The sequence below is a fragment of the Diabrotica virgifera genome, chromosome 2 (genome assembly GCF_917563875.1).
Source record: "Diabrotica virgifera virgifera chromosome 2, PGI_DIABVI_V3a".
Classification (NCBI taxonomy): Eukaryota; Metazoa; Arthropoda; class Insecta; order Coleoptera; family Chrysomelidae; genus Diabrotica; species Diabrotica virgifera.
In genome coordinates, this window is record NC_065444.1 from 134871444 (window position 1) to 134884460 (window position 13017).

Here is a 13017-nt window from a genome sequence, read left to right on the forward strand (position 1 = left end):
CCACTATTTTCATTTAAAAAATCATCGATGACGTCATCACGCCCAGATGGGTGACGTCACTAGTATTATCGGACAATATATGATATCAGGCTGTCCAAAAATTTTTTTTTGAATTAAATTTATTGACATAAAAAGAAGAATGTGTGTAATTTATTTAATTCAAAATACGTTTTACTGCTATCAGAAAACAGGAAAAAATGTTTATTTGGCAAATAAATATTGTTTTTTTTTTGCATGAATTCAATATTAAAGCAGCCACCCACCAGCCTCGTGACAGTTTGAACATTTAATTTAAGCGAAAAGCCATGAATATTTTTCAAATAAACATTTTTTTTTCTTTTTTCTGAGAGCAGTAAAATGTATTTTGAATTAAATTACATTCTTCTTTTTATGTCAATAAATTTAATCCAAAAAAATTTTTTTTGGACACCCTGTATAAATAATTATGTTAATGTTTATATTACTGAATATATAATTGAATAACCTTTCAAATAAGCTATCACACGACCCCTATTCATTTAAAAAATCATCGATGACGTCATCACGCCCAGATGGGTGACGTCACTAGTATGATATATATGCCAAACAGTCGTAATTTAAAAATAAAAATTGACCTGTTTCGGGATTTTTTCCAAAATCGTCCATTCCCGAGAAAATGAATTTATTCCAACCTTTACGGGCTCACTGTATAACAATATAGCTGTAATAATATTGTTGTTAGACAGGTAAATTGTCATTGTATACCGAGTGTACCAATCAAACTGTGATTTTTTCTCAAAGTTCTCGTCACCCTGTAGAATATTCTAGCATTTATAAAATACCTACTGAAATTAAAACCCAACTATAGCTTCATGTTTTCTTAACATTCTGTTTTTTGGTTCATTAGCTTATGTTGGATAATAAAAAAGTTAGGTACCTACTTTACCAACTAGCCTTGTTTTTCGTTAATACTGGGTTTTTTTTTAAATTAGTATGGCAAACTTCAAGGGGTAATTCTGCATGAAAAAATAATGACCGTTTGCTTTATAATCGTATGTCCGCAAATGCTTCGTTTCCGAGATAGGGGGTGTTGAAATTTTTATTACAAACTGACGATTTATTTATTGCTCTAAAACCGGTTGAGATATGCAAATGCAATTTGGTGGGTTTTAAGGTGGGTCACATTACCCGAATGCGCGCCAATAGTGAATATTAAATTCCTAATTGTATATCAAAAATTGCGCAATAACTACCTCTTAAAACCCATCAAATTTTATTTGCATATCTTAACCGGTTTTATACCCGCTTTACACCAACAATAAATTAATGAACAAATTGACCAACTTCTTCAAGGTCAAATTTGCCATGTATAAAACGTAATTTTACATCCAATTTTGCCGTGAATAAAAAGAAAATGAAGAAATTTGACGAAATAAAACATAGATCATGTTGTGTTTAGTCAAATTCCTTCATTTTCTTTTGATTCACGGTAAAATCACAGAACACTTTAGGTGATCTGTGGGTAAAATTGGATGTCAAATTGTGCTTTTACCATAAACCACACATTTTGTACACGTCAAATTTGACCTTGAAGAAGTTGGTCAATTTCTTCATCAATTTATTGTTGGTGTAAAGCGGGTTATAGAGCAATAAATAAATCGTCAGTTTGTAAGAAAAATTTTAACACCCCTTTCTCGGAAACGAAGCATTGGCGGATATACGTTTATAAAGGAAACGGTCATTATTTTTTCATGCAGAATTACCCCTTGAAGAGTTTTCCATACTTATTTAAAAACACCCTGTAGTGACGAAAAACAAGGCTAGTTGTTAAAGTACCTAACTTTTTTATTATCCAACATAAGCGAATGAATCAAAAACCAGAATGTTAAGAAAACATGAGGCTATAGTTGGGTTTTAATTTCCGTATTTTATAAATGCTAGAATATTCCACAGGGTAACCCGAACTTTGAGAAAAATCACAGTTTGATTGATACACCCGGTATACAATGACAATTTACCTGTCCAGCACCAATATTATTACAGCGATATTGTTAAAGAATAAGCAAGGCTATAACATATTAAAAAATCACTTAACTCGGACAACACGTTTAGGAAATTCGAGACGTCAAAAAAGACATATTTTTAAGGTGGTGCGTTAATTTCTTGAAGAAGTGTATAATGCGTAGTTTTTTCACAATATTGAAATGAATGACAAAAATGTCGATTTTTTGCTTAAATGTTAATAAAACACCACGACGCAATAAAAATTTTAATACCCATGAAATGCTACGCCTTTTCTGTTGACTTACCCCAGATATACCAGTTAAAAAATATCTGCCAGTAATTGTTCGATTTTTAAATGTTTCGTTTCCTGGGTATAAACATCCATTAAATATCAAAATAATTTCATACAGTGTACCTCTATCAAACTTCATAGATTTTTGTGATTAGAGATAAAATTAAAAACTGAGGCTTTCTATCAATCTGTACTTTATGAGTCTATATGCTTGATATTTGTTGCTGCTGTGTTACATTTTCAAAATTAAAAAAGAGTAAGTACCTACTTTTATATTTTTTAATTCAGTTCTGCAGTTGGTAAGATCACTTCGGTAGCGTATTATTCATGTCCGATCCATCACTTATATGTTATTATTATGTTACATATTATTATTACGTTTTTTCTTAACTTACTATTCTTAATTTATATCGTCGACATAATGACATTCAATACCTATATCTTCTTACAAGATAAAAGCAATCGTATATACGCTATACAGGTACTGTATTGTATATAGGTACTTATGAAATTAAGTATTAATGTGGTATAATACTCAAAATAGAACATTATTATCGTACGACAATAACAGAGATAGGTACCTACTAAGGTCAAGGTTACCAACTATAAAATTAAAAACATCAACACTGATTTTGCTTTTCCATAAAGGTGAATTAACATCAATATTGAAAAACCAGCAACCATAGGGAATTATCAAATGTGAATATACAGGGTGGGTCAAAGAAAAGAGTTCACCTCGATATTTGGCAGTAGTTAATACATTTTAAGGAAATGCCGAAACAGGTCGATTTTTGTTCTAAGGGGTACACATTTTTACGATACATTCATGTGTCATTTGTCAACCCCCTGCCCTCCACGTCCCCAACACCTTATTTTTAAATAGGGAATATGGGTCGTGTGGTAGCTCATTTGAAAGTTTATTAATTATATATTCAGTAATATAAACAGTATCATAATTATTTGTAAAGGGTGCCCAAAAAAATTTTTTAATTAAATTAATTGACAAAAAAAGAAGAATGTATGTAGTTTATTTTATTTAAAAGACATTTTACTGTTGTCAGAAAACAGAAATAAATGTTTATTTGACAAATAAACATTGATTTTCGCTTAAATTAAATGTTCAAACTTCCAAGAGGCACGTGGATGGCGGTAGCTGGCTTGAACATTGAATTTAAGCGAAAAGCAATGTTTATTTGTGAAATAAACATTTATTTCTGTTTTCTGACAACAGTAAAATATATTTTAAATAAAATAAATTACATACATTCCTTTTTTTTGTCAATTAATGTATTTAAAAAAAATTGGACACCCTCTATAAATAATTATGATAATGATTATATTACTGAATAGAGAATTGAATACCCTTTCAAATGAGCTACCACACGACCCCTATTCCCTATTTAAAAATAAGGTGTTGGGGACGTGAAAGGTAGGGGGTTGAAAAATGACAGATGTCATTTATCGTAAAAATTAGAACAAAAATCGGCCGGTTTCGGCATTTCCTTAAAATCTATTAACTACTGCCAAATATCGAGGTGGAATCTTCTTTGGCCCACCCTGTATATTTATTGAAAATAAACAGACCAATAAAACAATCGGCTAACACAGCTATAGATTATTTGATTTATTTGTAAATTGAACGAAAATAAATAAACTGACTTTTACCATTAAAAACGAAAATATGTCTTATAGTCGAGGAAATGAAGCATTTTGGCTCGCAATTTTTTCGTCCAGCATGGATTTACTTGAAATTTTCACAGAAGGTAGGAAATAGTCCAAGGATCATTTTCTATATCATGCCGCTGTACACTAAAACCTTGGGGGTGGTTGCCACTGCCACCCCATCTCGGGGGTGGGAATTTTTTATTACATTGTAACCATGTAAATCCATGTAATAAGTAATTCTAAGAAAAAAATGTTTTTTGCATTTTTTTCGTAAAACTAATATTTTTCGAGTTATTCGCGCTTGAAAATAAAAGTTTTTGTCGAAAAAATCGACTTTTTTAGAGGGTTTTTTGAGAATACCTCGAAAAATACGCATTTAATCAAAAAAAACTGCAGATAACAAAATTTTATCTTTTAGTAACACAAACTAAATTCTTTTTCTTCAAACTAAATTTCTTATTATTATTTTTTGAAAGGTTTAATTATACATATAATTAAACCTTTCAAAAAATAATAATAAGAAATTTCTAGCATGAAAATAGAGCGACTTATGATCAAAAAAAGGTCGGTACCTGCTTTTCTCTACGAAAAAATTAGTGAAAATAACCCCCTAACTACCCTCCTAATTAAAAATTGGTCTTCACCTTTCTGTAATTTCTTGTATATTTCTATTGTTAATACACCCAAGGAAGTTTGACCTATTTAAAAGGCCTAATTTTGGAAAAATTGGAGTTTAAAGAAAAATTTATTTTTTGCAATTTCGTGTTTTTCACCTTTTACTTCAAAATACATATCTCCGAAAATACTGGAAAAAAAATGATAGATTACTAAATGCTAGATTTTTAATAATTTTTTTTATTGGCTTTAGGATTAGACCATGCGGCCAGAAACAAAGTAAATAGTACATACATAAACATAATATATATCTTATCTAAACTATCTAATTACTAATCTAAGTTAAGGTTATCTAAGTCTGACCGACCTTTTTGTTAAGAATAGATATAATAAACATTTTATTTTCAAAGTGAATTTTGGCTAAATTAGTCTTAATAAAAATTTTGGAATAAGGACAAGGGTCACACTTTTCTCATTCAAGGATTTTTCTTTTTTCTTAATAATTATTGATTACCTATATACCCACCCCACACGGTAAGGCAGGCATGTAGGCAATCAAAAGGAAAGACATCATTTAAGGTTACAAGCCTAATCTAGTCATTCTATAACTTAATTTTACAGTCTACAGTCATATAGGAAAAACAAAATAAAATCAAAAATACGTTTATCACTCAGTGCCAAAAGATACATAACATTATAGGGACCGTAAACGTTTAAACTTCTTAAATTTTTTGTAAGAATGTCCGACTGATGTGTGTACTTCTTACAATTAAAAAATATATGATCCAAGTCCGCCGTTTCATTGCAAATATCAGAAAGATTGTTATCAGTTATTTTTATTTTGTATAAATGTGCCGGATAGCAAGCATGTCCAAATTTAAATAGATTTTTAATAATTAAAATTACACACAACGCAAAAGTCTAAGGATATTTTAATAATTTGACAATACCAATGACAGAAATTTCATGACCATATAAATTTACTTTTACTATAATTGTTGATACAGACACTCACTTCTTATCAAAAAAAAATTATAAAACTAATAGCAATATGTGTTTTAGAATGTTTTTTATAAGGGACAAAAAAATCGACATTTTTATATTTTGTTTATTTTTAATTTTAGTCACTTTATACCATTCTTGCTTAATAGGTGAGTTAAAGATATTGTCTTTTTACCATGCAACGACAACATTTAACAACGATTTAACGTTGGACGAGATGAATAGAGCCGTGGGCCTCCTTCAAGCTGGTATGCGACAAACTCAAGTTTCAGACCAGCTGGGTGTCTCCCAAAACGTCGTAAGTCGTTTGTGGCGTCGGTTTAGAGACACTAGGAGTCCAGCCGAGCAACATACAGGACGTGGTCGCTCTACAACCGTCGCTCAAGACCGATATTTAATTTTAAATGCCAGAAGGCAGCCAACAGTCACAGCACCCGAGCTGGTTAATGAATTACAGCTTGCACATAATGTAACAATTAGCCGCAGTACTGTGAGGAATCGTCTTCATGAAGCCAATCTTCGTAGTCGGCGACCACTGGGATGTCCACCTCTATCTAGAAGCAATCGCGCTGCAAGATTAACCTGGTGTCAAGAGTTTCAGAATTGGACTGACAATGACTGGGCCACAGTTTTGTTTAGTGACGAGTCTAGATATGGATTTCATCCAGATTCTCGTCGGACAAGAGTTTGGGACGACCCGGAAATGGAGAACGATTACGACATCTTCAAGAAGTGTATGCATACAGAGGTGGTACATTAATGGTATGGGGCGGAATCATGACTGACGGAAGAACTGACCTCATTTTCCCACGTGGCTTTCTCCGAAGTCAGCAATATTTGGTCACTATTCTTGAACCTGTTGTGTGCCCGTTTGCTGCTTATGTTGGAGAAAATTTTTACTTTATGCATGATAACGCTCGACCACGTGTTGCGCATATTGTAACAAACTGGTTGGATAACGAGGGTATTGATGTATTGCCGTGGCCAGCACAATCACCGGACTTGAATCCCATTGAGCATGTATGGAACATGCTCCAACGAAGAATTACTCCACATATGGGCAATATCTACAATGAGTTTCAATCAAAAGAGCTTCTGAGAGAACAATGGACACAACTACCTCAAGCAGACATTAACAATGTGATTCGGAGCATGAACAGTAGATGTAGAGCTGCGATAAACCAACGTGGTGGCCATACTTTATTTTAAGTTTATATTTCGTATTTTTGACATTTTATGGTGGTATGTGAAACATGGGTGATTTGCAATATATTTTTTTTTGCTCCAATTTTCTGTTTTTTTACAATTTATGGTTTTTGACATATTAAACAACAATTTAAACTACAAATTTTGTATTTCTTTTTTGAGTTGATTACAGATAAACAAAATACGTCTATTTATAAAAATTTCCCTAGACTTTTGCGTTGTGTGTATATTGTACATAGATTTTCATTACAGTTAATAGTTAGCGAGATATAGCTATTTAAAACCTATATTTACGAGCAAACACCCCCTTATTCGAGCCCTTTAAACCCACCCCAATTAAAAACTAAGGGATCTAAGGGAATTTAATTTACACAGTCTTATAGCTCTTCAAAAATCCTACAAAATCATTTTCGAAAAAACTTTTTATCGCCAAAAATTAAGGATCAATGTTTATAAAACGATTTTTTTTTCCAAATATTCGAATAGTCCGCTTATGGAACATTTTCAATGCATGTATAATACCACAGAACTGGTTCGTATACTGGAAGATGACTTAAAAACCATTTGTATTTGTACTTCTACATATTTGTAAATTCGTATTTTTATGTAAATAAATGTTTTTGTAATTCTTTAATTCCACTTTTTTTCTGTATAGATCTATTAAATTATCTACTTATAAAAATTGTAATGTTCTTAAGGGTGGTTTTTAAGGGTTCAGATATTATGATATTATATCCTAAAGCATAAAACAAACATTATTTTTCGCCAATCAAAACCAAACTTTACCCATATTAAAGTTTACAATATTTTTATATAATTTTTGACAAGGGGTAGTTTACACCCCTAAAAATAATCGACGCCCTTTAGCATGAAGTACAGGGTGCAATGATCCTAATCCCAAATTCTTATGTAAATCGATGCAAGCCGAAATTATTTTTATATATAGCTCCAACAAGGGTGGTTTTAAGGGTTGAAATATTATGATGGTATATCTTAAAGCATAAAACAATTATTATGTAACTAATAAGAACCAAATGTTGACAATATTAAAGTTTAAAATGTTGTTTTATAATTTTTTACAAGTAGTTTTTTAGGGGTAGTTGTCAACCTTAAAAAAACCAAAAGCGTACAACGGCTCAATATAGAAAATGAACTAGAGGGTGAAATGAGCCTAATCCCAAATTTTTGTACAAATCGATGCTGGACGAAAAAATTGAGAGGTTTTGCCATTTTTTCAGTTTCATTTCCTCGACTATTATTATAGTCTTAATAACGTGCAAAGGGGTAAGATTATTGCAGTGGTCGGCATAACACAGGGCATTGAGAAACAAAGAAAGACAAAATTGCCAAAATCTAACAGCGGCTCAACAATTTCTCACCCGCAGCTCCAAAAGGCAGCTTTTAAATGCTACATTATATAAGTGTTTCAGTTGAAACGATAAGAAAGTACTTCGTGATCAAGGAATATACAGCAGAGGACAATTACAGATTCCCGAATTATCCAGGCAGTACAAGATTGATCGCCTAAATTGGTGTCTTCAATACCAACACTGGAACATTGGAAATTGGCAAAATGTAAAAGTGGAAATATTTCAACGTGAAATCACCGATAAATTAGGCAACTTTCGGGAAAAACTTATTAACATTTTTTAAAGTGTTTAAAAAAAGATTTATTTTTAATTTTTAGAAAAGTTTGTAGCATCAAAAATAAACGAGTTACGCGGAAAAAAAAAGTGGCCCCTTTTGTTTGGTAAGAAAAATCGTGAAAATCTCCCTCTATTTAGCACCCCAAATAGAATTAATCGTTGCCGCTTTACCATTTACTTTAAATGTATGTTTATTGTTTATATGATCTGTAAATTTAACCGGTTTGAAATGCTTACTTTTGAGCAAATTTGGCTTTATAGCGAAAAAAAATTTCTGAAAATTTTGTAAAAATTTCTGAAAATTTTGTAAAAATTTCTGAAAATTTTGTAAAAATTTCTTTTTTTCAAAATAACTTAAAAAGTATTAGTGATACGAAAAATCTCAAAGAGTAAAAAAATGTAGGTTTTGCTGTCATAAATATGTTAGCTTCATTTTGTTTTTCTGTAAGACAAAGATATGGCTGTTCAAATGTTGCATACACTCGTGATTACTGACTCCGTATTCAAGCCCTTTCAACTATAACTCTTTCAAAAATAAGCACTTTAAACCGGCACAAACCAGCACAACTAAAAATTGAGAGATCATATAAAAATAGATAAGTAAAGTAAATTGTTTGTAAAGAGGTAACGATTAATTTCATTTGTGGAGCCAAACACGGGGAGATTTTCATGAGTTTTTTTAACAAAAAAAGAGGACCAACTTTACTTTGAGCGTAACTCGCTTATTTTGTATGCTAAAAACTTTTATAAACAAATAAAATAAAGCTATTTTTAAATACTTTAAAAAAGTTTAAACCGGGTTTTCCCGAAAAGTTCTTCATTTTTTGGTTATTTCACGATGAAATATTCGATTTGAAATTGGACGAATAAAAACGTATTTTTCATGAGCTACAAATTGGCCTTTGCTGGATCTATAGACTTCACGACTACACAACTATTTTCGTTTTATTCTAAGCTAAATTTTTGCTGATAATATTTTTTTCGATAAAATATTTACTTTTTGAGTTATTTGCGAAAAACCGTCTAACAACGTAATTTTTTTGTCGAAAAATAAACATTTTCAATCGCAAATAACTCGAAAAGTATTGACTTTTCCGTAAAAAACTCTATAGAAGAAAAGTTGCTTATAATAAGTCATTTTATCTATTTCCGGGATTATCTTGAATGTATGTTTTTTCACCCACGAGAAGAGGTGACTGTCACTCCCAAAGTGAAAGCAATCAACGGCACAAATTCAACTTTGAAGTAGAGGGTAAGTAGAACCTAAATCCAAATTTTCATGAAATTCGGAGTTGCCCCTGAAAATTACACGGTATCACCGTATTTCCCGTTCATTTACTGGGCTAAAAAGTTACTCAGAATTAAATCAGTTTATCCATTTCCGAACTTATTTTGAAGGTATGTTTTTCCACTCCCGAAGGGGTGACACTCATCCCTAGGGCAAAATCACACATCGGCACAATATCCCTTTTTTTCTTTAGCATGTTAGCTACGGTTATGCCAAATTTATATTGACTATTGACAAGTTGTTACGAAATGTCATGTCAGTTAGTATACTAGAATTTACTAGATGGTCAGCTAGATTTGATGCTGTTAAAGCAGTTCAAAAGTTACCTATATAGGAAAGTGATTAAATATCAAATAGCTCTTTTAACCATTATGTGGTCCACAATTTTAGAAAGTTTTAGTGCTGCTAGTAAACATTAAAAAATCCAAGTATAAATTTATCAGATGCAGTTATTTTACTTAAATCTTTAGCAAAGTAACAGAAGTAAAAAAAGAAAAATGATCTTTTTACATTGTCGTAATTTATTTTTGTAGGAACTACTTCCCAAAACAACATAAATAACTCTAAATTTTGTTTTAAGTAAATGGTCGCTATAAAGGGGCCTACTTCTTATAGCCGCCTAGGGCCCCATGATGCCTTAAACCGTCACTGTTTTGGGGAGGGATTATGACCGGTTAAAAACCTTAATTTACATCTATTAACTTAAGGGGGTATTAGTACGCTATGGTCAAAATAGGTGGCCAATTTTTAAACTAACGTTTAACAGTTCTTTGAATAGATGGCAGCACGTACATATATTTTATTATTAAATTTAGTTCTCTGAACGACACCGCATTGATGCCATGTATTGCAACTTAGGCTCGGCACATCTCGATCTTAATCGTACTTTGTATTTACAGACGACAGTTGTTAATCCTTTCTTTACCTGCCTAGGGTAAATTCTCATTAATAGATACTAAACGTTCATTCATTTGGATATAGTTTATTATTTAATATTGTATTATACGGCAATTCGTAATTCTTTACCTGCTCAAAAGGATTTATTTCAAACTAAAGAAATTTGCAATTATTTGAAATACTAGTAAGTGCCTATCTAAATGACCAAAAAAGAATTATGCTAATTCTCAGAATGAAGATCGAGTATAAAATTAGTATTTTTAATAAATGTAAAATACGTAAGTCAATTGAAAAACAGAGTCACTACAATAACTTTTTTCATATTGAATGTTTTTTCAACAGGGAAAGTTTTTTTCTCGGAAAATTTCACATTTTCATTTCATTTCTCATTTCAACATGCGAGGCAGAATAATAATTAGCCTAATGAACCACTTACTTAAAACATTTTTAAAAGTAATATACTGCAGAATACCTATATAAAAAATGCGAAGAACAAGTATCACGGACAAAGATTTGATTCCGCAATGCCTTGCCCTTAGGCACCCGAGAGGCTCTATTGACTGTCTAAGTGCTATATATTTGTTTTATCGACTACAAAAAGGCGTTTGATAGAGTACAACATGATAAGCTGCACATACTCATAAATTATCTTGGAGGAAACTGGATTAGATGATAGATCTAAACAACATTAGATATGCCGACGACGCAGTAGTTTTTGCAGATAGCCTAGATGATTTGCAAAGAATAATGTCGCGCATATAAGACATAAGTAGTGAACATGGAATTTCAATACGAAAAAAAAAGAAAGTAATGGTAGTCATTAAGAGCGAAATATATTACATACACGGCTTTTGGTTAACCAACAACCAATTGACAGAGTGGACAGCTACACATACCTTGGTACCTACATAAACAGTCAATGAGACCACTCTAGTGAAATAAAACAACGCATAGGAAAAGCGAGATCAGCGTTCATAATGATGAAGTCTCGTTTCAGAAGTCACATTTACCACTTGTTAACAAAATTTCTATTATCAGATCCTATGTATTTTCTAGATTATTATACTGAGTAGAAGCCTGGACTCTTTCCGAAACTTCTTTAAGAAAACTCAAGGCATTCAAGATGTGGTATTACAGTCGCATTTTAAGAATTTCGTGGATGGGTCGTGTGACTAATGTTGAGGTCTTACGTAGAATGGGCAAGGAATGCGAGATTATTAACACACATTATTATCAAAGAGCGCAAAGTAGAATATCTTGGCCATGTTATGAGGAATGAATAGAGATTGCCGCTACTCATTCTTCAGGGCAAGGTATTGGGAAGAGAGGACCAGGGAGAAGAAGAATATATCTGAGAAACTGGTTCAATACCTACATCGACAAACAGACTATTCCGAATAGCAGCATGCAAAGTTAGGATAGCCATGCTGATCGCCAACATTCGGAACGAATAAGCACCGTGAGAAGAAGAATATCTCATTTTAAATTCTTCTTCTTCTTCTTCATGTGCCTCGTCCGTTGCGGACATTGGCACGTTAGTCCAAACCATTGGCGTAAGTTTTGAAGCCATGAGTGTCTTCTTCTTCTGGGTCCACGTTTGCTCTCTATTTTACTCTGTATTGTCAGTGGCAGTATACGATATTTATCATGTCTCATAATATGTACGAGGTATTCAGGTTTCCGTTTCTATTGTGAAGCAGATTTCTCATTTTTGTTTTCTCCTCAGCGCAATACCTCTACGTTGGTAGTGTGAGTCGTCCAGGACATTTTGAGGATAAGTCGGTACACCCACATTTCGAATACCTCTAGCCTTTTCGATAATGTTTCCGTTATTGTCCAGGTCTCTGCTCCATACAACAAGACTGGAAATACATAGCATTTTAGCAGCCGTATTTTTAGTGGGACAGATATGTCGCAATGATTGAATATATTTCTCATGTTAAATGTAGCTCTGGCCTTTTCAATTCTACATCGTATTTCGGTTGTTTGATCCCATTTCTAGTTGACGACTGTTCCAAGGTATACATATACTTATACGTGTTGAATTGGTTTTTTATTTTCAATTGTCTGGCAGGTTTTTGAGTTTTGCTCACCAGTGTCCATTTTTGTTTTATTTATGTTGATGGTTAAAATCTCTTTTTTCACTCGCTCTTTGTAGGTACCCGGGTATGACAGGCCTGTCGATACTGCTAGCAACCACAACTGTATCGTCTGCATATCGGTTTATCTAATTATTACTCCAGTAAATTTCAATATTTTTTTTCACTTACGGAAATATTTGACATAAATTAATCAATGATTATACAATATTGTTTTGTCTACAATTTTTTTATTAGGATAATGCCTCAACAAATACTAATGGCCATTGGCATGTGTAATGTGTGTAAAAATGTCGACGTCATCGTCTTTACAAAGATACGCTA

General features: G+C 32.3%; 1 protein-coding gene across 1 annotated transcript in view; it reads right to left on the reverse strand.

Moving 5' to 3' along the window:
* The window catches only part of LOC126879639 (P3 protein-like), a gene marked incomplete in the record, with an annotated part of 48595 nt that extends 45803 nt beyond the window's left edge, over positions 1–2792 (reverse strand). Inside the window, 1 exon segment of the mRNA XM_050642825.1 lies at positions 2544–2792.
* Between the last annotated feature and the right edge of the window lie 10225 nt (positions 2793–13017).